A 21,843-nucleotide genomic window follows, 5' to 3' on the forward strand; every position below is an offset into this window, starting at 1 on the left:
TCCCACACACCCCTCCCACCTCTCCCCAAGGAGGTGGGAGGGAGTCTTTCGAAGATTTTCCCCACGACAAAAAAAAAAAAAAAAAAAAAAAAATACTAGTTGGCCTGATCCTGGGTGTTTTTCTGTTTAGGATCACGTACTAAAGTGGTATCACACTCAATTAGTCAATTAAACCTGGTATCGATCAATATTTTAGAAGATAACACCGGTTAGGTCTGGGTTAGGTCTAGTATTTGCCATCATTTAGCTCATACTTTCGCATTTTTCGCATACTTGTTGGACAGATCCTTGGTTTTTTTCTGCTTAGGATCACGTATTAATGTGGTGCCACACTGAAATAGTAAATTCAACCTGGATTCGATCAATATACTAGAGTATAACGCATGTTAGGTCTTGGTTACGCCTGGGATTTGCCCTCACCAGACTCATACTTTCGCATTCTTCGCATACTTGTTGGCCAGACCCTGGGTTTTTTCTGGTTTGGATCACGTAGTAATCTGGTACTACACCGAAACAGGCAGTTAAACCTGGCTTCAATTTATATTAAAAAGTATAACAGGGGTTAGTTCTGGGTTACGTCTGGTACTTGCAATGATCTGCCTTATACTTTCGCGTTTTTCGCATACTTGATGGCCACATCCAGGGCTTTTTCTGGTTTGGATCACGTATTAATGTGGTGCCACACTGAAATAGTCACTTCAACCTGGTTCCGATTAATATTTTGGAGGATAACACCGGTTAGGTCTGGGTTACGTCTGGTATTTGCATTTATCTGCCTCATACTTTCGCATTTTTCGCATACTTGTTGGCCAGATCCTGGGTTTTTTCTGGTTTGGATCACGTATTAATGTGGTGCCACACTGAAATAGTCACTTCATCCTGGTTCCGATTAATATTTTGGATGATAACACCGGTTAGGTCTGGGTTACGTCTGGTATTTGCAATCATCTGGCTCATACTTTAGCATTCTTCGCATACTTGTTGGCCAGACTCTGTGTTTTTTCCGGGTATGGATCACGTAGTAATGTGGTACTACACCGAAACAGGCAATTAAACCTGGTCTCGATTTATATTTAATAGTACAACAGGGGTTAGGTCTGGGTTACGTCTGGTATTTGCAATGATCTGCCTCATACTTTCGCAATTTTCGCATACTTGTTGGCCAGATCCTGGGCTTTTTCTGGTTAGGATAACTTATTGGTGTGGTGCCACACTGAAATAGTCAATTAAACCTTGTTCCGACTAATATTTTAGAGGCTTACGCCGGTTATGTCTGGGTTAGGTCTGGTATTTGCTATCATCTAGCTCATACTTTCGCATTTTTCGCATACTTGATGGGCCAGATCCTGGGCTTTTTCTGATTTGGATCTGGTAGTAATGTGGTACCACACTGAAGCAGTCAATTAAACCTGGTTTCGATCAATATTTTAGAGGATAACACCGGTTAGCTCTGGGTTAGGTCTGGTATTTGCCATCATCTAGCTCATACTTTCGCATTTTTCGCATACTTGATGGCCAGATCCTGGGCTTTTTCTGGTTTGGATCACGTAGTGATGTGGTACTTCACTGAAACAGTCAATTAAACCTGGTTTCGATGAATATTTTACAGGACAACCCCGGTTATGTATGCGTTACGTCTGGTATTTGCAATGATCTGCCTCATACTTTCGCATTTTTCGCATACTTGTTGGCCAGATCCTGGGCTTTTTCTGGTTAGGATAACATATTGGTGTGGTACCACACTGAAATAGTCAATTAAACCTTGTTCCGACTAATATTTTAGAGGCTTACGCAGGTTATGTCTGGGTTAGGTCTGGTATTTGCCATCATCTAGCTCATACTTTCGCATTTTTCGCATACTTGATGGGCCAGATCCAGGGCTTTTTCTGATTTGGATCTGGTAGTAATGTGGTACCACACTGAAGCAGTCAATTAAACCTGGTTTCGATCAATATTTTAGAGGATAACACCGGTTTGCTCTGGGTTAGGTCTGGTATTCGCAATCATCTGACGCATACCTTCGCATTCTTCGCATGTTTGTTGGCCGGATCCTGGGTATTTTCTCGTTTTCATCACGAAGTAATGTGGTAGCACACTGAAACTGTCAATTAAACCTGGTTTCGATCAATATTTTAGAGAATAACACTAGTTATCTCTGGGTTAGGTCTCGTATTTGCAATCATCTGGCTCATACTTTTGCATTCTTCGCATATTTGTTGGCCAGATCCTGGGTTTTTTCTGGTTTGGATCACGTATTAATGTGGTGCCACACTGAAATAGTCACTTCAACCTGGTTACGATTAATATTTTGGAGGATAACACCGGTTAGGTCTGGGTTACGTCTGGTATTTGCAATCATCGGGCTCGTACTTTCGCATTCTTCGCATACTTGTTGGCCAGATCCTGGGCTTTTTCTGGTTTGGATCAGGTAGTAATGTGGTACCACACTGAAACAGTCAATGAAACCTGGATTCGATCAATATTTTAGAGGATAACACCGGTTAGTTCTGGGTTACGTCTGGTATTTGCAATCATCTGCCTCATAGTTTCCCAAATTTTCGCATACTTGTTGGCCAGATCCTGGGTTCTTTTCTAGCTACGATCACGTACTAAAGTGGCACCAGAATGTAACAGTCAAGTAAACTTGATTTCGATCAATATTTTAGAGGATTACACCGGTTAGCTTTGGGTTAGGTCTGGAATTTGCAATCATCTGGCTCATAGTTTAGCATTCTTCGCATACTTGTTGGCCAGATCCTGGGTATTTTCTCGTTTTGATCACGTAGTGATGTAGTACCACACTGAAACAGCCAATTAAACCTGGTTTCGATCAATATTTTAGAGGACAACACCGGTTAGCTCTGGGTTAGGTCTGGTATTTGCAATCATCTGGCTCATACTTTCGCATTCTTCGCATACTTGTTGACTATATCCTGGGTTTTTTCTGGTTTGGATCACGTAGTAATGTGGTACCACACTGTAACAGTCAATTAAACCTGGCCTGGATTTATATTTAAAAGTATATCAGGGGTTAGGTCTGGGTTTCGTCTGGGATTTGCTTTCATCTGCCTCATACTTTCGCATTTTTCGCATACTTGTTGGCCAGATCCGGGGCTTTTTCTGGTTAGGATAACATATTGGTGTGGTACCACACTGAAATTGTCAATTAAACCTTGTTCCGACTAATATTTTAGAGGCTTACGCCGGTTATGTCTGGGTTAGGTCTGGTATTTGCCATCATCTAGCTCATACTTTCGCATTTTTCGCATACTTGATGGCCAGATCCTGGGTATTTTCTAGTTTGAGTCATGTACTAATGTGGTGCCACACTGAAATAGTCAATTCAACCTGGATTCGATCAATATTTTAGAAGATAACACCGGTTAGAACAGGGTTACGTCTGGTATTTGCATTCACCTGCCTCATACTTTCGCATTTTCCGCATACTGGTTGGCCAGATCCTGGGTTTCTTTCTGGTTAGGATCACGTACTAATGTGGTACCACACTGAATTAGTCAATTAAACCTGGGTTCGATCAATATGCTAGAGGATAACACCGGTTAGGTCCGTGTTAGGTCTGGTATTTGGCATCATCTTGCTCATACTTTCGCATTTTTCGCATACTTGTTGCCCAGATCCTGGGCTTTTTCTGGTTTGGATCACGTAGTAATGTCGAACCACACTGAAACAGTCAATTAAACCAGGATTTGATCACTGCTTTAGGGGATTACACCGGATAGGTCTGGGGTATGTATGGGATTTGCGCTCGTCTGGCTCATACTTTCGCATTTTTAGCTTACTTGTTGGCCAGATACTGGGTATTTTCTGCTTAGGATCACGTATTAATGTGGTGACACAGTGAAATATTAAGTTCAACCTGGATTCGATCAATATTTTGGAGGATAACACCGGTTAGGTCTGGGTTACGTCTGGTATTTGCAATCATCTGCCTCACACTTTTGCATTTTTCGCATACTTGTTGGCCAGATCCTGGGCTTTTTCTGGTTTGTATCACGTAGTAGTGTTGTAGCACACTGAAACAATCAATTAAACCTGGTTCCGATTAATATTATAGGGGATAACACCGGTTAGGTCTGTGTTAGGTCTGGTATTTGGCATGGTCTAGCTCATACTTTCGCATTTTCCGCATACTTGTTGGCCAGATCCTGGGCTTTCTCTGGTTTGGATCACATAGTAATGTGGTATCACACTGAATTAGACAATTAAACCTGATTTCGATCAATATTTTAGAGGATAACACCGGATAGGTTTGTGTTAGGTCCAGCATTTGGCTTCATCTAGCTCATACTTTCGCATTTTTCGCATACCTGTTAGCCAGATCCTGAGCTTTTTCTGGTTTGGATCACGTAGAAATGTGGTACCACACTGGAGCAGTCAATTAAGCCTGACCTCGATCAGTATTTTAGAAGATAACACCGGTTACCTCTGGGTTAGGTCTAGGATTTGCCCTCATCAGGCTCATACTTTCGCATATTTCTCGTACTTGTTGACTAGATCCTGTGTTTTTTCTGGTTTCGATCACGTAGTAATGTGGTACCACACTGAAACAGTCGATTAATCCTGGTTTCGATCAATATTTGTAGGGGATAACGCATGTTAGTTCTAGGTTAGGCCTGGGATTTGCCCCCATCAGGGTCATACTTTCGCAGTTTTAACATATATGTTGACCTGATCGAGGGTATTTTCTGTTTTGCATCACGTAGTAAAGTGGTACCACCATGAAACAGCCAATTAAACCTGGTTTCAATCAATATTTTAGAGGATAACGCAAGTTAGGTCTGGGATATGTCTGGGATTTGCCCTGATCAGGCTCATACTTTTCGTTTTTCAGATACTTGTTGAACAGATCCTGGGTTTTTTCTGGCTTCGATCACGTAGTAATGTGGTACCACACTGGAGCAGTCAATTAAGCCGGACATCGATCAGTATGTGAAAGTGTAACACCGGTTGGGTCACGTGCATGTCTAGGATTTGCCCAGGTCTGGCTCATACTTTCTCTTTTTTTACATAGCTGTTGGCCTGATCCTGGGCTTTTTCTGGTTTGGATCACGTAGTAATGTGGTACCACACTGAATTAGTCAATTAAACCTGGTTTCGAACAATATTTTAGAGGATAACACCGGATAGGTCCGTGTTACGCCTGGTATTTGGCTTCATCTAGCTTATAATTTCGCATTTTTCGCATACTTGTTCGCCAGATCCTGGGCTTTTTCTGGTCTGGATCACGTAGCAGTATGGTACCAGACTGAAGCAGTCAATTAAACCTGGCCTCGATCAGTATGTTAAAGTATAACACCGGTTGGGACACGTGCATGTCTTGAATTTGCCTTCATCTGTCTCATACTTTCTGTTTTTTTACATACCCGTTGGCCTGATCCTGGGCTTTTCCTGGTTTGGATCACGTAGTAATGTGGTACCACACAGAAACAGTCAATTAAACCAGGATTTGATCAATACTTTAGAGGATAACACCGGATAGGTCTGGGGTATGTCTGGGATTTGCGCTCTTCTGGCTCATACTTTCGCATTTTTCCCTTACTTGTTGGCCAGATCCTGGGTATTTTCTCGTTTTGATCACGTAGTAATGTGGTACCACAACGAAGCAGTCAATTAAACCCGGTTCCGATTAATATTATAGGGGATAACGCCGGTTAGGTCCGTGTTAGGTCTGGTATATGGCATCATCTAGATCATACTTTCGCATTTTTCGCATACTCGTTGGCCAGATCCTGGGCTTTTTCTGGTTTGGATCACGTAGTAATGTCGAGCCACACTGAAACAGTCAATTAAACCAGGATTTGATCAATACTTTAGGGGATAACACCGGATAGGTCTGGGGTATGTCTGGGATTTGCGCTCATCTGGCTCATACTTTCGCATTTTTCGCATACTTGTTGGCCAGATCCTGGGTATTTTCTCGTTTTGATCACGTAGTAATGTGGTACCACAACGAAACAGTCAATGAAACCTGGTTCCGATTAATATTATAGGGGATAACGCCGGTTAGGTCTGGGTTAGGTCTAGTATTTGGCATCATCTAGCTCACACTTTCGCATTTTTCGCATACTTGTTGGGCAGATCTTTGGTTTCTTCTGCTTAGGATCACGTATTAATGTGGTGCCACACTGAAATAGTAAATTCAACCTGGATTTGATCAATACTTTAGAGGATAACACCCGATTGGTCTGGGTTACGTCTGGTATTTGCATTCATCTGCCTCATACTTTCGCATTTTTCGCATACTAGTTGGCCAGATCCTGGGCGTTTTTCTGGTTAGGATCACGTACTAATGTGGTATCACACTCAATTAGTCAATTAAACCTGGTATCGATCAATATTTTAGAGGATAACACCGGATAGGATTGTGTTAGGTCTGGTATTTGGCTTCATCTAGCTCATACTTTCGCATTTTCCGCATACTTGTTGGCCAGATCCTGGGCTTTTTCTGGTCTGGATCGCGTAGTAATGTGGTACCAGCATGAAACAGATCATTATACCTGGATTCGATCAATATTTTAGAGGATAACACCGGTTAGGTCTGGGTTACGTCTGGTATTTGCATTCACCTGCCTCATACTTTCGCATTTTTCGCATACTAGTTGGCCTGTCCCAGTGGAGTGGACGGCCGAGCTGGGGGTCACGCAGGAGGAGCTGGCAGCGGCCATCAGACGGCTCGGGGTTCGTAACACGGCCCCGGGTCCGGATGGTGTGCCCGGCCGGGTTTGGGTCTTGACCCAGGGCGTCCTTGGGGCCGACCTCAGGCGGTTGTTCGACCGCTGCCTGAGGGACGGGCGATTCCCCCCCAGTTGGAAGGTGGCGAGGATGGTCCTCCTCCGGAAGGAGGGTCGGCCCGCGGAGTCTCCCTCCGCATACCGGCCCATTTGTCTCCTCGACGAGGTGGGCAAGCTCTTCGAGCGTGTGATTGCTGCCCGCCTCGTCGAGCACCTGTCGCGGGGTGATCCCGGTCTGGCCGACTGCCAGTTCGGTTTCCGGGGGGGCCGATCGACTATCGACGCGATAGGTCGTGTGAGGGCCCTCTCGGAGGCGGCCGTCTCCCGGGGAGGGGTGGCATTGGCAATATCCTTGGATATTGCCAATGCCTTTAACACCCTCCCCTGGGAAGAGATAAGGAGGGGACTCGAATATCATCGAGTCCCCCCTTGTCTCAGGGCGGTCGTCGGGGATTATCTCCGCGGCAGGTGGATCGAGTATCCGGGCCGGGATGGTGATATGCGGAGGGAGGTGTACTGCGGTGTTCCGCAGGGGTCGGTCCTCGGGCCACTCCTGTGGAACATCGCGTACGACTCGGTGTTGCGGGCCGGCCTCCCCGACGGCGTCAGCACGGTGTGTTATGCGGATGACACACTGGTGCTGGCCGTCGGGGCGCACTGGGGGAGGGCCATGCGTCGCGCGGAGGAGGGGTCGCAACGCGTCGTCGACCGGATCAGGGGGATGGGGATGACGGTGGCGGTCCATAAGACCGAGGTGATTGCGTTTCATTCACCTCGGCAGGATCCGCCACCCCCTCTGATTCGGGTGGGTGGGGCTGACATCGAGGTGAAGCCCCAGATCAGGTATCTAGGGCTGATCCTCGATAGCCACTGGCGTTTCGAGAAGCATTTCCGCTGCCTGGTCCCCCGGTTGGAAAGGATGGTTGCGGCTCTGGGCCGGATCCTGCCCAACCTGGGGGGCCCGGCGGGCCGAGTTCGTCGCCTCTATGTGGCAGTGGTCCAGTCGGTGGCCCTATACGGGGCCCCCGTCTGGGCGGACGACCTGGCTGCCTCCCGGCGCAGCATGACTATGCTGCGTCGGGTGCAGAGGCGCATGGCGCTCAGGGTCGTCCGCGGGTATCGGACCATGTCACATGAGGCGGCGACGGTTCTAGCGGGGATGCCGCCCATGGACCTGCTCGCGCGGTCGCACGCGGTGATGTACCGGCACCGCGTCGACCGTCGCGCGGGGGTGGGGGCGGTCCCGGGCGGGCAGGAACCTGCTTGGGGCGATTTGAAGCGCCAGGCCCGGCAGTCCGTGTTGCTCGCGTGGCAGGAGCGGCTGGCTCTGCCAACCGCGGGGCACCGGACTGTCGGGGCTGTTCGGCCACTCCTGAAGGAGTGGCTGGACAGAGGCCATGGCAGCCTCACCTACCGGATGGCACAGGTATTTTCCGGGCATGGCAGCTTCGGAAGATACCTGTGCCGGATAGGGAAGGAGCCGACGGCGCGTTGCTGCCACTGCGACGCTGAGCAGGACACGGCGGATCATACCCTGGAGGTATGCCCCGCGTGGGAGGGGGAGCGCCGTGTCCTGGTCGGCGTCGTCGGGCGGGATGTCTCGCTGCCGGGCGTGGTGCGCGCCATGCTCGGCAGCGAGGAGAAGTGGAGGGCCGTGGCCTCCTTCTGCGAGAACGTAATGTTGCAGAAGGAGGCCGCGGGGAGGGAGCGCGAGCTTCAGCGGCGCGCTGAAGCTTGCGCTCGTGCGGTGGCCCGAGGTCGTCGCCCGGTCGCGAGGCGTCGCGGGCGGCCGCCTCGGCGTGGCGGATGACCTAGGCTGGGAGGGGGGTCCTGAGGGGACCCTCCTCCCGCCAGGCGGCGCCGGGTCGGACCGGTTGGGGGTAGGAGTGCCTCCCCCTACCGGTCCGACGCAAGGGGAGGCACCCTCGGCGGTCTGGTGCGGCCATGAACGCCCGGCCGCCGAGGGGTGGAAACGGGGTCGCGGGCGGTTGCGAGTTGGGGCTCGCAGCCGCCACTAAGCGCGGCCCCGGGACGGATAGCGGCGGGATGGAGTGGCCCCGTCCCGCCGCTATGAGGCAGTGTGTCTACTGGGGGGACCGATTGTCCCCCCGGGGGATGGGCGCGAAAGCGCGGGCACGGGGAGGATACCGGAAGAATGCTTCGAGCGATTCCCGGTATCCTCCCAAAGCGTGCCGAAGGGTCACCGTGGGGTTTTTAGTGGGTAGGTCCCGCGCCTGTCGTTGTACGGGCGCGGGGAATCCCACACACCCCTCCCACCTCTCCCCAAGGAGGTGGGAGGGAGTCTTTCGAAGATTTTCCCCACGACAAAAAAAAAAAAAAAAAAAAAAAAATACTAGTTGGCCTGATCCTGGGTGTTTTTCTGTTTAGGATCACGTACTAATGTGGTATCACACTCAATTAGTCAATTAAACCTGGTATCGATCAATATTTTAGAAGATAACACCGGTTAGATCTGGGTTAGGTCTAGTATTTGCCATCATTTAGCTCATACTTTCGCATTTTTCGCATACTTGTTGGACAGATCCTTGGTTTTTTTCTGCTTAGGATCACGTATTAATGTGGTGCCACACTGAAATAGTAAATTCAACCTGGATTCGATCAATATTTTAGAGGATAACACCGGTTACGTCTGGGTTACGTCTGGTATTTGCAATCATCTGCCTCATACTTTCGCATTTTTCGCATACTTATTGGCCAGATCCTTGGCTTTTTCTGGTTTGGGTCACGTAATAATGTGGTACCACACTGATGCAGTCAATCAGACCTGGCCTCGATCTGTATGTTAAAGTATAACACCGGTTGGATCACGTGTATGGCTTGGATTTGCCCTCATCTGGCACATACTTTCTCATTTTTTACATAGCTGTTGGTCTGATTCTGGGCTTCTTCTGGTTTGGATCACGCAGTAATGTGGTACCAGCATGAAACAGTTCATTATACCTGGATTCGATCTATATTTTAGAGGATATCACCGGTTAAGTCTGGGTTACGTCTGGTATTTGCATTCACCTGCCTCATAATTTCGCATTTTTCGCTTACGTGTTGGCCAGATGCTGGGTATTTTCTCGTTTTGATGACGTACTAATCTGGTACCACAACGAAACTGTCATTTAAACCTAGTTCCGATTAATATTACAGGGTATAACGCTGGTTAGGTCTGGGTTAGGTCTAGTATTTGCCATCATATAGCTCATACTTTCGCATTTTTCCCATACTTGTTGGCCAGATCCTGGATTTTTTTCTGCTCAGGGTCACGTATTAATGTGGTGCCACACTGAAATAGTGAATTCAACCTGGATTCGATCGATATTTTAGAAGATAAAACCGGTTAGGTCTGGATTACGTCTGGTATTTGCATTCACCTGCCTCATACATTTGCATTTTCCGCATACTGGTTGGCCAGATCCTGGGCTTTTTCTGGTTTGGATCACATAGTAATGTGGTTCCACACTGAAGTAGTCAATTAAACCTGGTTCCGATCAATATTTTAGAGGATATCACCGGATAGGTCTGTGTTAGGTCTGGTATTTGGCTTCATCTAGCTCATACTTTCGCATTTTTTGCATACTTGTTGGCCAGATCCTCGGGCTTTTTCAGGTTTGGATCATGTGGTAATGTGGTATCACACAGAAGCAGTCCATTAACCCTGGTCTCGATCAATATTTGAGAGGATAACGCATGTTAGGTCTGGGGTAGGTCTTGGATTTGTCCTCATCAGGCTCATACTTTCGCATTATTCACATACTTGGTGATCAGATCCTGGGTTTTTTCTGGTTTGGATCACGTAGTAATGTGGTACCACACTGAAACAGTCGTCTAAACCTGGTCTCGATCAATATTTTATAGGATAGCGCATGCTAGGTCTACGTTAGGTGTGGGATTTGCTCTCATCAGGCTCATACTTTCGCACGTTTCTCATACTTGGTGGCCAGATTCAGGGCTTTTTCTGGTTGGGATCACATAGTAATGTGGTTCCACACTGAAACAGTCCATTAAACCTGGTTTCGATCTATATTTTAGAGGATAACGCATGTTAGGTCTAGGTTAGGCCTGGGTTTTGCCCTCATCAGGGTCATACTTTCACATTTTTTCGCATACTTGTTGGCCAAACCCCGGGCTCTTTCTGGTTTGGATCACGTAGTAATGTGGTAGCACACTGAAACTATCATTTAAACCTGGTTCCGATTAATATTTTAGAAGACAACACCGGTTACGTCTGGGTTACGTCTCGTATTTGCATTCATCTAACCCCATACTTTCGCATTTTTCGCATACTTGTTGGCGAGATCCACGGGCTCTTTCTGCTTCGGAGCACGTAGTAACGTGGTATCACACTGAATTAGACAATTAAACCTGGTTTCGATCAATATATTAGAGGATATCACCGGATAGGTTTGTGTTAGGTCTGGTATTTGGCTTCATCTAGCACATACTTTCGCATTTTCCGCATACTTTTTGGCCAGATGCTGGGCTTTATCTGGTTTGGATCACGTAGTAATGCGGTACCACACTGGAGCAGTCAATTAAGCCTGGCCCCGATGAGTATGTTAAGGTGTAACACCGGTTGGGTCACGTGCATGTCTTGGATTTGCCCTCATCTGGCTCATACTTTCTCTTTTTTTACATACCCGTTGGCCTGATCCTGGGCTTGTCCTCGTTTGGATCACGTAGTAATGTGGTACCACACTGAAGCAGTCAATTAAACCAGGATTTGATCAATACTTTAGAGGATAACACCGGATAGGTATGGGGTATGTATGGGATTTGCGCTCGTCTGGCTCATAGTTTCGCATTTTTCGCATACTTGATGGCCAGATCCTGGGCTTTTTCTGGTTTGGATCGCGTACTAATGTCGAACCACACTGAAACAGTCAATTAAACCAGGATTTGATCAATACTTTAGGGGATAACACCGGATAGGTCTGGGGTATGTATGGGATTTGCGCTCGTCTGGCTCATACTTTCGCATTTTTCGCTTACGTGTTGGCCAGATCCTGGGTATTTTCTCGTTTTGATGACGTACTAATCTGGTACCACAACGAAACTGTCATTTAAACCTAGTTCCGATTAATATTACAGGGTATAACGCCGTTTAGGTCTGGGTTAGGTCTAGTATTTGCCATCATATAGCTCATACTTTCGCATTTTTCCCATACTTGTTGGCCAGATCCTGGATTTTTTTCTGCTCAGGATCACGTATTAATGTAGTGCCACACTGAAATAGTCAATTCAACCTGGATTCGATCAATATTTTAGAAGATAAAACCGGTTAGGTCTGGGTTACGTCTGGTATTTGCAACCACCTGCCTCATAGTTTCTCATTTTTCGCATACTTGTTGGCCAGAACACGGGCTTTTTCAGGTTTGGATCACGTAATAATGTGGTACCACACTGGAGCAGTCAATTAAGCCTGGCCCCGATCAGTATGTTAAAGTGTAACACCGGTTGGGTCACGTGCATGTCTTGGATTTGCCCTCATCTTGCTCATACTTTCTTTTCTTTGACATACCCGTTGGCCTGATCCTGGGCTTTTCCTGGTTTGGATCACGTACTAATGTGGTACCACACTGAAGTAGTCAATTCAACCTGGATTCGATCAATATTTTACAGGATAACACCGGTTAGGTCTGGTTTACGTCTAGTATTTGCAATCATCTGCCTCATTCTTTCGCATTTTTCGCATACTTGTTGGCCAGATCCTGACCTTTTTCTGGTCCGGATCACGTAGTGATGTGGTACCACACTGATGCAGTCAATCAGACCTGGCCCCGATCTGTATGTTAAAGTATAACACCGGTTGGGTCACGTGTATGTCTTGGATTTGCCCTCATCTGGCACATACTTTCTCTTTTTTTAAATAGCTGTTGGTCTGATTCTGGGCTTTTTCTGGTTTGGATCACGTAGTAATGTGGTACCACACTGAAACAGTCAATTAAACCCGGATTTGATCAATACTTTAGAGGATAACACCGGATAGGTCTGTCGTACGTCTGGTATTTGGCTTCATCTAGCTCATAATTTCGCATTTTTCGCATACTTGTTGGACATAACCCGGGCTCTTTCTGGTTGGGATCGCGTAGTAATGTGGTACCACACTGAAGCAGTCAATTAAACCTGGCCTCGATCAGTATGTTAAAGTATAACACCGGTTGGGTCACGTTCAGGTCTAGGATTTGCCCTCATCTGGCTCATACTTTCTCTTTTTTTACATACCTGTTGGCCTGATCCTGTGCTTTTTCTGGTTAGGATCACGTACTAATGTTGTGCCACACTGAAATTCTCAATTCGACCTGGATACGATCAATAGTTCAAAGGATAACACCGGTTAGGTCTGGGTTACGTATGGTATTTGCAACCACCTGCCTCATAGTTTCTCATTTTTCGCATACTTGTTGGCCAGAACCCGGGCTTTTTCAGGTTTGGATCACGAGGTAATGTGGTATCACACAGAAACAGTCCATTAAACCTGGTTTCGATCAATATTTTAGAGGATAACACATGTTAAGTCTGAGTTGGGTCTAGGATTTGCCCTCAGCAGGCTGATACTTTCGCATATTTCGCATACTTTATGGCCAGATTCTGGGCTTTTTCTGTATTGGATCACGTAGTAATGTGGTACCACATTGAAACAGTCGACTAAACCTGGTCTCGATCTATATTTTAGAGGATAAGGCAAGTAAGGTCTGGGTTAGGTCTTGGATTTGCCCACATCAGGCTCATACTTTCGCATATTTCTCATTCTTTTTGGCCAGATACTGGGCTTTTTTTGGTTTGGATCGTGTAGTAATGTGGTACCACACAGAAACAATCCATTAAACCTGGTTTCGATCAATATTTTAGAGCATAACGCATGATAGGTCTATGTTAGGTCTGGGATTTGCTCTTATGAGGCTCATATATTCACATTTTCCACATACTTGTTGGCCAGATCCCGGGCTTTTTCTGGTTTGGATCACGTAGTAATGTGGTACCACACTGAAACAGTCCATTAACCCTGGTCTCGATCAATATTTTAGAGGATAACGCACGCTAGGTCTGTGTTAGGTCTGGCATTTGACGTCATCAGGGTCATACTTTCGTAGTTTTAACATACATGTTGACCTGATCGATGGTTTTTTTCTGGTTTTGTATCACGTAGAAATGTGGTACCACACTGAAACTGTCAATTAAACCTGGTTTCGATCAATATTTTGGAGGATAACGCATGGTAGGTCTAGGTTAGGTCTTGGATTTGCCCTCATGTGGCTCATACTTTCGCATATTTCTCATACGTGTTGGCCAGAACCCGGGCTTTTTCAGGCTTGGATCACGTGGTAATGTGGTATCACACAGAAACAGTCCATTAACCCTGGTCTCGATCAATATTTGGGAGGATAACGGATGTTAGGTCTGTGTTAGGTCTGGGATTTGCTCTCATCAGGCTCATCCATTCGCATCTTTCTCATACTTGTTGGCCAGATCCTTGGCGTTTTCTGGATTGGATCACGTAGTAATGTGATACCACACTGAAACAGTAGCTTAATCCTGGTCTCGGTCAATATTCTATAGCATAAGGCAAGTTAGGTCTGGGGTATGTCTAGGATTTGCCCTCATCAGGCTCATACTTCAGCATTATTCACATACTTGTTGCACAGATCTAGGGTTTTTTCTGGTTTGGATCACGTAGTAATGTGGTACCACACTGAAACTGTCGACTAAACCTGGTCTCGTTCAATATTTTAGAGGATAACGCATGCTAGGTCTACGTTAGGTGTGGGATTTGCTCTCATCAGGCTCATACTTTCGCATATTTCTCATACTTGATGGCCAGATTCTGGGCTTTTTCTGGTTGGGATCACATAGTAATGTGGTTCCACACTGAAACAGTCCATTAAACCTGGATTCGATCTATATTTTAGAGGACAACGCATGTTAGGTCTAGGTTAGGCCTGGGATTCGCCCTCATCAGGGTCATACTTTCACATTCTTCGCATACTTGTTGGCCAGATCGCGGGCTTTTTCGGGTTTGTATCACGTGGTAATGTGGGATCACACTGAAACAGTCCATTAACCCTGGTCTCGATCAATATTTTAGAGGATAACGCACGCTAGGTCTGTGTTAGGTCTGGCATTTGACGTCATCAGGGTCATACTTTCGTAGTTTTAACATACATGTTGACCTGATCGATGGTTTTTTTCTGGTTTTGGATCACGTAGAAATGTGGTACCACACTGAAACTGTCAATTGAACCTGGTTTCGATCAATATTTTAGAGGATAACGCATGTTAGGTCTATGTTTGGTCTTGGATTTGCTATCATCTGCCTCATACTTTCGCATTTTTCGCACACTTGTTGGCCAGATCCTGGGTGTTTTTCTGCTTAGGATCACGTATTAATGTTGTGCCACACTGAAGTAGTAAATTCACCCTGGATTCGATCAATATTTTAGAGGATAACACCGGTTAGGTCTGGTTTACGTCTGGTATTTGCATTCACATGCCTCATACTTTCGCATTCTTCGCATACTGGTTGGCCAGATCCTGGGTGTTTTTCTGCTTAGGATCACGTAGTAATGTGGTGCCACACTGAAATAGTAAATTCAACCTGGATTCGATCAATATTTTAGAGGATAACACCGGTTAGGTCTGGATTACGTCTGGTATTTGGCATCATCTAGCTCATACTTTCGTCTTTTCCGTATACTTGTTGGCCAGATCCTGGGCTTTTTCTGGTCTGGATCACGTGGTAATGTGGTACCACACTGATGCAGTCAATCAGACCTGGCCTCGATCAGTATGTTAAAGTATAACACCGGTTGGGTCACGTGTCTGTCTTGGATTTGCCTTCATCTGGCACATACTTTCTCTTTTTTTACATAGCTATTGGTCTGATCCTGGGCTTTTTGTGGTTTGTATCACGTGGTAATGTGGTACCACACTGAAACTATCGAATAAACCTGGTCCCGATCAATATTTTAGAGGATAACGCATGCTAGGTCTACGTTAGGTGTGGGATTTGCTCTCATCAGGCTCATACTTTCGCATATTTCTCGTACTTGATGGCCAGATTCAGGGCTTCTTTTGGTTTGAATCACGTAGTAATGTGGTACCACACTGAAACAATCGATTAAACATGGTTTTGATCAATATTTTAGAGGATAACACATGTTAGGTCTCAGTTAGGTCTAGGATTTGCCCTCATCAGGCTCATACTTTCGCATTCCTCAAGTACTTGATGAACAGATCCTGGGCTTTTTCTGGTTTGGATCACGTAGTAATATGGTACCACACTGAAACAGTCGACTAAACCTGGTCTCGATCAATATTTTTGAGGATAACGCATGTTCGGTCCAGGTTACGCCTGGGATTTGCCCCCATCACTCTCATACTTTCGCATTCATCACATACTTGTTGAACAGATCCTGGGTTTTTTCTGGTTTGGATCACGTGGTAATGTGGTACCACACTGAAACATGCACTTAAACCTGGTCTGGATCAATATTTCAGAGGATAACGCATGTTAGGTCTGGGTTAGGTCTAGTATTTGCCCTCATCAGGCTCACACTTTCGCATATTTCTCATACCTGTTGGCCAGATCCTGGGTTTTTTCGGGATTGGATCACGCACTAATATGGTACCACACCGAAGCTGCCAATTAAACCTGGTTTCGATCAATATTTTAGTGGATAACGCTTGTTAGGTCTAGGTTAGGGCTTGGATTTGCCCCCATCAGACTCATACTTTCGCATTCTTCACATACTTGTTGAACAGATCCTGGGTTTTTTCTGGTTTGTTTCACGTAGTAATGCGGTACTACACTGAAACAGTCCACTAAATCTGATTTCGATCATTATATTAGATGATAACGCATGTTAGGTCTAGGTTTGGGCTTGGATTTGCCCTCATCAGACTCATACTTTCGCATATTTCTCATACTTGTTGGCCAAATCCTGGGCTTTTTCTGGTTGGGATCACGTAGTAATGTGGTACCACACTCAAACAGTCGACTAAACCTGGTCTCGATCAATATTCTAGAGGATAACGCATGTTAGGTCTGGATTAGGTCTGGGATTTGCCCTCATCACTGTCATACTTTCGTATTCTTCACATACTTGTTGAACAGATCCTGGGTTTTTTCTGGTTTGGATCACGTGGCAATGTGGTACCACACTGAAACAGTCGATTAAACATGGTTTTGATCTTTATTTTAGAGGATAACACATGTTAGGTCTGAGTTGGGTCTAGAATGTGGCCTCTTCAGGCTCATACTTTCGCATATTTCTCTTACTTGTTGGCCAGATCCTGGGCTTTTTCTTGTTTGGATCACGTAGTAATGTGGTACCACACTGAAACAGTCGACTAAACCTGGTCTCGATCAATATTTTAGAGGATAACGCATGTTAGGTCTGGATTAGGTCTGGGATTTGCACTCATCAGGGTCATACTTTCGCATATTTCACATACTTGATGGCCAGATCCTGGGCTTTTTCTTGTTTGGATCACGTAGTAATGCGGTACTACACTGAAACAGTCCACTAAATCTGGTTTCGAACATTACATTAGAGGATAACGCATGTTAGGTCTAGGTTAGGCCTGGGATTTGCCCTCATAAGACGCATACTTTCGAATTCTTCAGATAATTGTTGAACAGATCCTGGGTTTTTTCTGGTTTGGATCACGTAGTATTGTGGTACCACACTGAAACAGTCGACTAAACCTGATCTCGATCAATATTTTAGAGGATAACGCATGTTAGGTCTAGGTTAGGGCTTGGATTTGTCCCAATCAGACTCATACCTTCGCATTCTTCACATACTTGTTGAACAGATCCCGGGTTTTTTCTGGTTTGGATCACGTAGTAATGTGGTACCACACTGAAACAATCGATTAAACATGGTTTTGATCAATATTTTAGAGGATAAGACATGTTAGGTCTCAGTTAGGTCTAGGATTTGCCTTCATCAGGCTCATACTTTCGCATTCCTCAAGTACTTGTTGAACAGATCCTGGGTTTTTTCTGGTTTGGATCACGTAGTAATGTGGTACCACACTGAAACAGTCGACTAAACCTGGTCTCGATCAATATTTTAGAGGATAACGCATGTTAGGTCTAGGTTAGGGCTTGGATTTGCCCCCATCAGACTCATACTTTCGCATTCTTCACATACTTGTTGAACAGATCCAGGGTTTTTTCTGGTTTGGTTCACGTAGTAATGCGGTACTACACTGAAACAGTCCACTAAATCTGATTTCGATCATTATATTAGATGATAACGCATGTTAGGTCTAGGTTTGGTCTTGGTTATGCCCTCATCAGACTCATACCTTCGCATATATCTCATACTTGTTGGCCAAATCCTGGGCTTTTTCTGCTTTGGATCACGTAGTAATGTGGTACCACACTGAGACAGTCGAATAAACCTGGTCGCGATCAATATTCTAGAGGATAACGCATGTTAGGTCTGGATTAGGTCTGGGATTTGCCCTCATCAGGGTGATACTTTCGCATTCTTCACATACTTGTGGAACAGATCCTGGGTTTTTTCTGGTTTGGATCACGTAGTAATGTGGTACCACACTGAAACAATCGATTAAACATGGTTTTGATCAATATTTTAGAGGATAACACATGTTAGGTCTCAGTTAGGTCTAGGATTTGCCTTCATCAGGCTCATACTTTCGCATTCCTCAAGTACTTGTTGAACAGATCCTGGGTTTTTTCTGGTTTGGATCACGTAGTAATGCGGTACTACACTGAAACAGTCCACTAAATCTGATATCGATCATTATATTAGAGGATATCGCATGTTAGGTCTAGGTTAGGGCTTGGATTCGCCCTCATCAGACTCATACTTTCGCATATTTCTCATACTTGATGGCCAGATCCTGGGCTTTTTCTGGCTTGGATCACGTAGTAATGTGGTACCGCACTGAAACATTCGTTTAAACCTGGTCTGGATCAATATTCTAGAGTATAACGCATGTTAGGTCTGGGTTAGGTCTAGGATTTGCCGTCATCAGGCTCACACTTTCGCATATTTCTCATACCTGTTGGCCAGATCCTGGGTTTTTTCGGGATTGGATCACGCACTAATATGGTACCACACTGGAACTGCCAATTAAACCTGGTTTCGATCAATATTTTAGAGGATAACGCATGTTAGGTCTAGGTTAGGGCTTGGATTTGCCCCCATCAGACTCATACTTTCGCATTCTTCACATACTTGTTGAACAGATCCTGGGTTTTTTTGGCTTGGTTCAGGTAGTAATGCGGTAATACACTGAAACAGTCCACTAAATCTGATTTCGATCATTATATTAGAGGATAACGCATGTTAGGTCTAGGCTAGGGCTTGGATTTGCCCTCATCAGACTCATACTTCCGCATATTTCTCATACTTGTTGGCCAGATCCTGGGCTTTTTCTGGTTTGGATCACGTAGTAATGTGGTACCACAATGAAACTGTCCATTAAACCTGGTTTCGTTCCATATTATTGAGGATAACGCATGTTAGGTCTAGGTTAGGTCTTGGATTTGCCCTCATCGGACTCATACTTTCACAATTATCGCATACCTGTTGGCCAGATCCCGGGCTTTTTCAGGTTTGGGTCACGTGGTAATGTGGTATCACACTGAAACAGTCCATTAACCCTGGTCTGGATCAATATTTTAGAGGATAACACATGTTAGGTCTGAGTCGGGTCTACAATGTGCCCTCATCAGGCTCATACTTTCGCATATTTCACATACTTGATGGCCAGATCCTGGGCTTTTTCTTGTTTGGATCACGTAGTAATGCGGTACTACACTGAAACAGTCCACTAAATCTGGTTTCGAACATTATATTAGAGGATAACGCATGTTAGGTCTAGGTTAGGCCTGGGATTTGCCCTCATAAGACGCATACTTTCGAATTCTTCAGATAATTGTTGAACAGATCCTGGGTTTTTTCTGGTTTGGATCACGTAGTAATGTGGTACCACACTGAAACAGTCGACTAAACCTGATCTCGATCAATATTTTAGAGGATAACGCATGTTAGGTCTAGGTTAGGGCTTGGATTTGCCCCCATCAGACTCATACCTTCGCATTCTTCACATACTTGTTGAACAGATCCTGGGTTTTTTCTGGTTTGGATCACGTAGTAATGTGGTACCACACTGAAACAATCGATTAAACATGGTTTTGATCAATATTTTAGAGGATAACACATGTTAGGTCTCAGTTAGGTCTAGGATTTGCCTTCATCAGGCTCATACTTTCGCATTCCTCAAGTACTTGTTGAACAGATCCTGGGTTTTTTCTGGTTTGGTTCACGTAGTAATGCGGTACTACACTGAAACAGTCCACTAAATCTGATTTCGATCATTATAGTAGAGGATAGCGCATGTTAGGTCTAGGTTAGGGCTTGGATTTGCCCTCATCAGACTCATACTTTCGCATATTTCTCATACCTGTTGGCCAGATCCTGGGCTTTTTCTGGTTTGGATCACGTAGTAATGTGGTACCGCACTGAAACATTCGTTTAAACCTGGTCTGGATCAATATTCTAGAGTATAACGCATGTTAGGTCTGGGTTAGGTCTAGGATTTGCCGTCATCAGAGTCATACTTTCGCAGTTTTAACAAACATGTTGATCTGATCGAGGGTTTTTTCTGCTTTGGATCACGTAGTACAGTGGTACCACACTGAAACAGTCAACTAAACCTGGTTTCGATCAATGTTTTAGAGGGTAACGCAAGTTAGGTCTAGGTTAGGCCTGGGATTTGCCCACATCAGGGTCATACTTTCACATTTTTCGCATACTTGCTGCACCGATCCCTGGCTTTTACTGGTTTGGATCACGTTCTAATGTGGTATCACAATGAAACAGTCGATTAAACCTGGTACCGAACAATATTTTAGAGGATAGCGCATGTTAGGTCTAGGTTACGCCTGGGATTTGCCCTCATCAGGGTCATACTTTCGCATTCTTCACATACTTGTGGAACAGATCCTGGGTTTTTTCTAGATTGGATCACGTAGTAATGTGGTACCACACAGAAACGGTCCATTAAATCTGGTTTCGATCAATATATTAGAGGATAACGCATGTTAGGTCTAGGTTACGCCTGCGATTTGCCCTCATCAGACTCATACTTTCGCATTGCTCACATACTTGTTGAACAGATCCCTGGCTTTTTCTGGTTTGGAACCCGTTGTAAAGTGGTATCACACTGAAACAGTCGATTAATCCTGGTCTCGACCAACATTTTATAGGATAACGCAAGTTTGGTTTGGGATAGATCTGGGATCTACCCTCATCAGGCTGATACCTTCGCATTTTTCACATACTTGTTGATCAGATCCTGGGCTTTTCTGGTTTGGATCACGTAGTAATGTGGTACCACACTGAAACAGTCCATTAAACATGGTTTCGATCAATGTTTTAGAGGATAACGCATGTTAGGTCTAGGTTAGGCCTGGGATTTGCCCTCATCAGGGTCATATTTTCACACTTTTCACATACTTGTTGAACAGATAGTGGGTTTTTTCTGGATTGGATCACGTAGTAATGTGGTACCACACTGAAACTGTCAATTAAACCTGGTTTCCGTCAATTTTTTAGGGGATAACACATGTTAGGTCTAGGTTAGGTCTAGGATTTGCCCTCATCAGCCTCATACTTTCGCATTCTTCACATACTTCTTGAACAGATCCTGGGTTTTTTCTGGTTTGGATCGCGTAGTAATGCGTTACCACACTGAAACAGTCCATTAAACCTGGTTTCGATCAATATTTTAGAGGATAACGCATGTTTGGTTTCGGTTAGGCCAGGGATTTGCCCCCATCTGGGTCATACTTTCGCAGTTTTAACATACATGTTGACCTGATCGAGGGTTTTTTCTGTTTTGCATCACGTAGTAAAGTGGTACCACCATGAAACAGTCAATTAAACCTGGTTTCAATCAATATTTTAGCGGATAACGCAAGTTAGGTCTGGGATATGTCTGGGATTTGCCCTCATCAGGCACGTACTTTTCGTTTTTCAGATACTTGTTGAACAGATCCTGGGGTTTTCTGGCTTCGATCACGTAGTAATGTGGTACC

The sequence above is a fragment of the Colletes latitarsis genome, chromosome 4 (assembly GCF_051014445.1).
Source record: "Colletes latitarsis isolate SP2378_abdomen chromosome 4, iyColLati1, whole genome shotgun sequence".
NCBI classification, from domain to species: domain Eukaryota; kingdom Metazoa; phylum Arthropoda; class Insecta; order Hymenoptera; family Colletidae; genus Colletes; species Colletes latitarsis.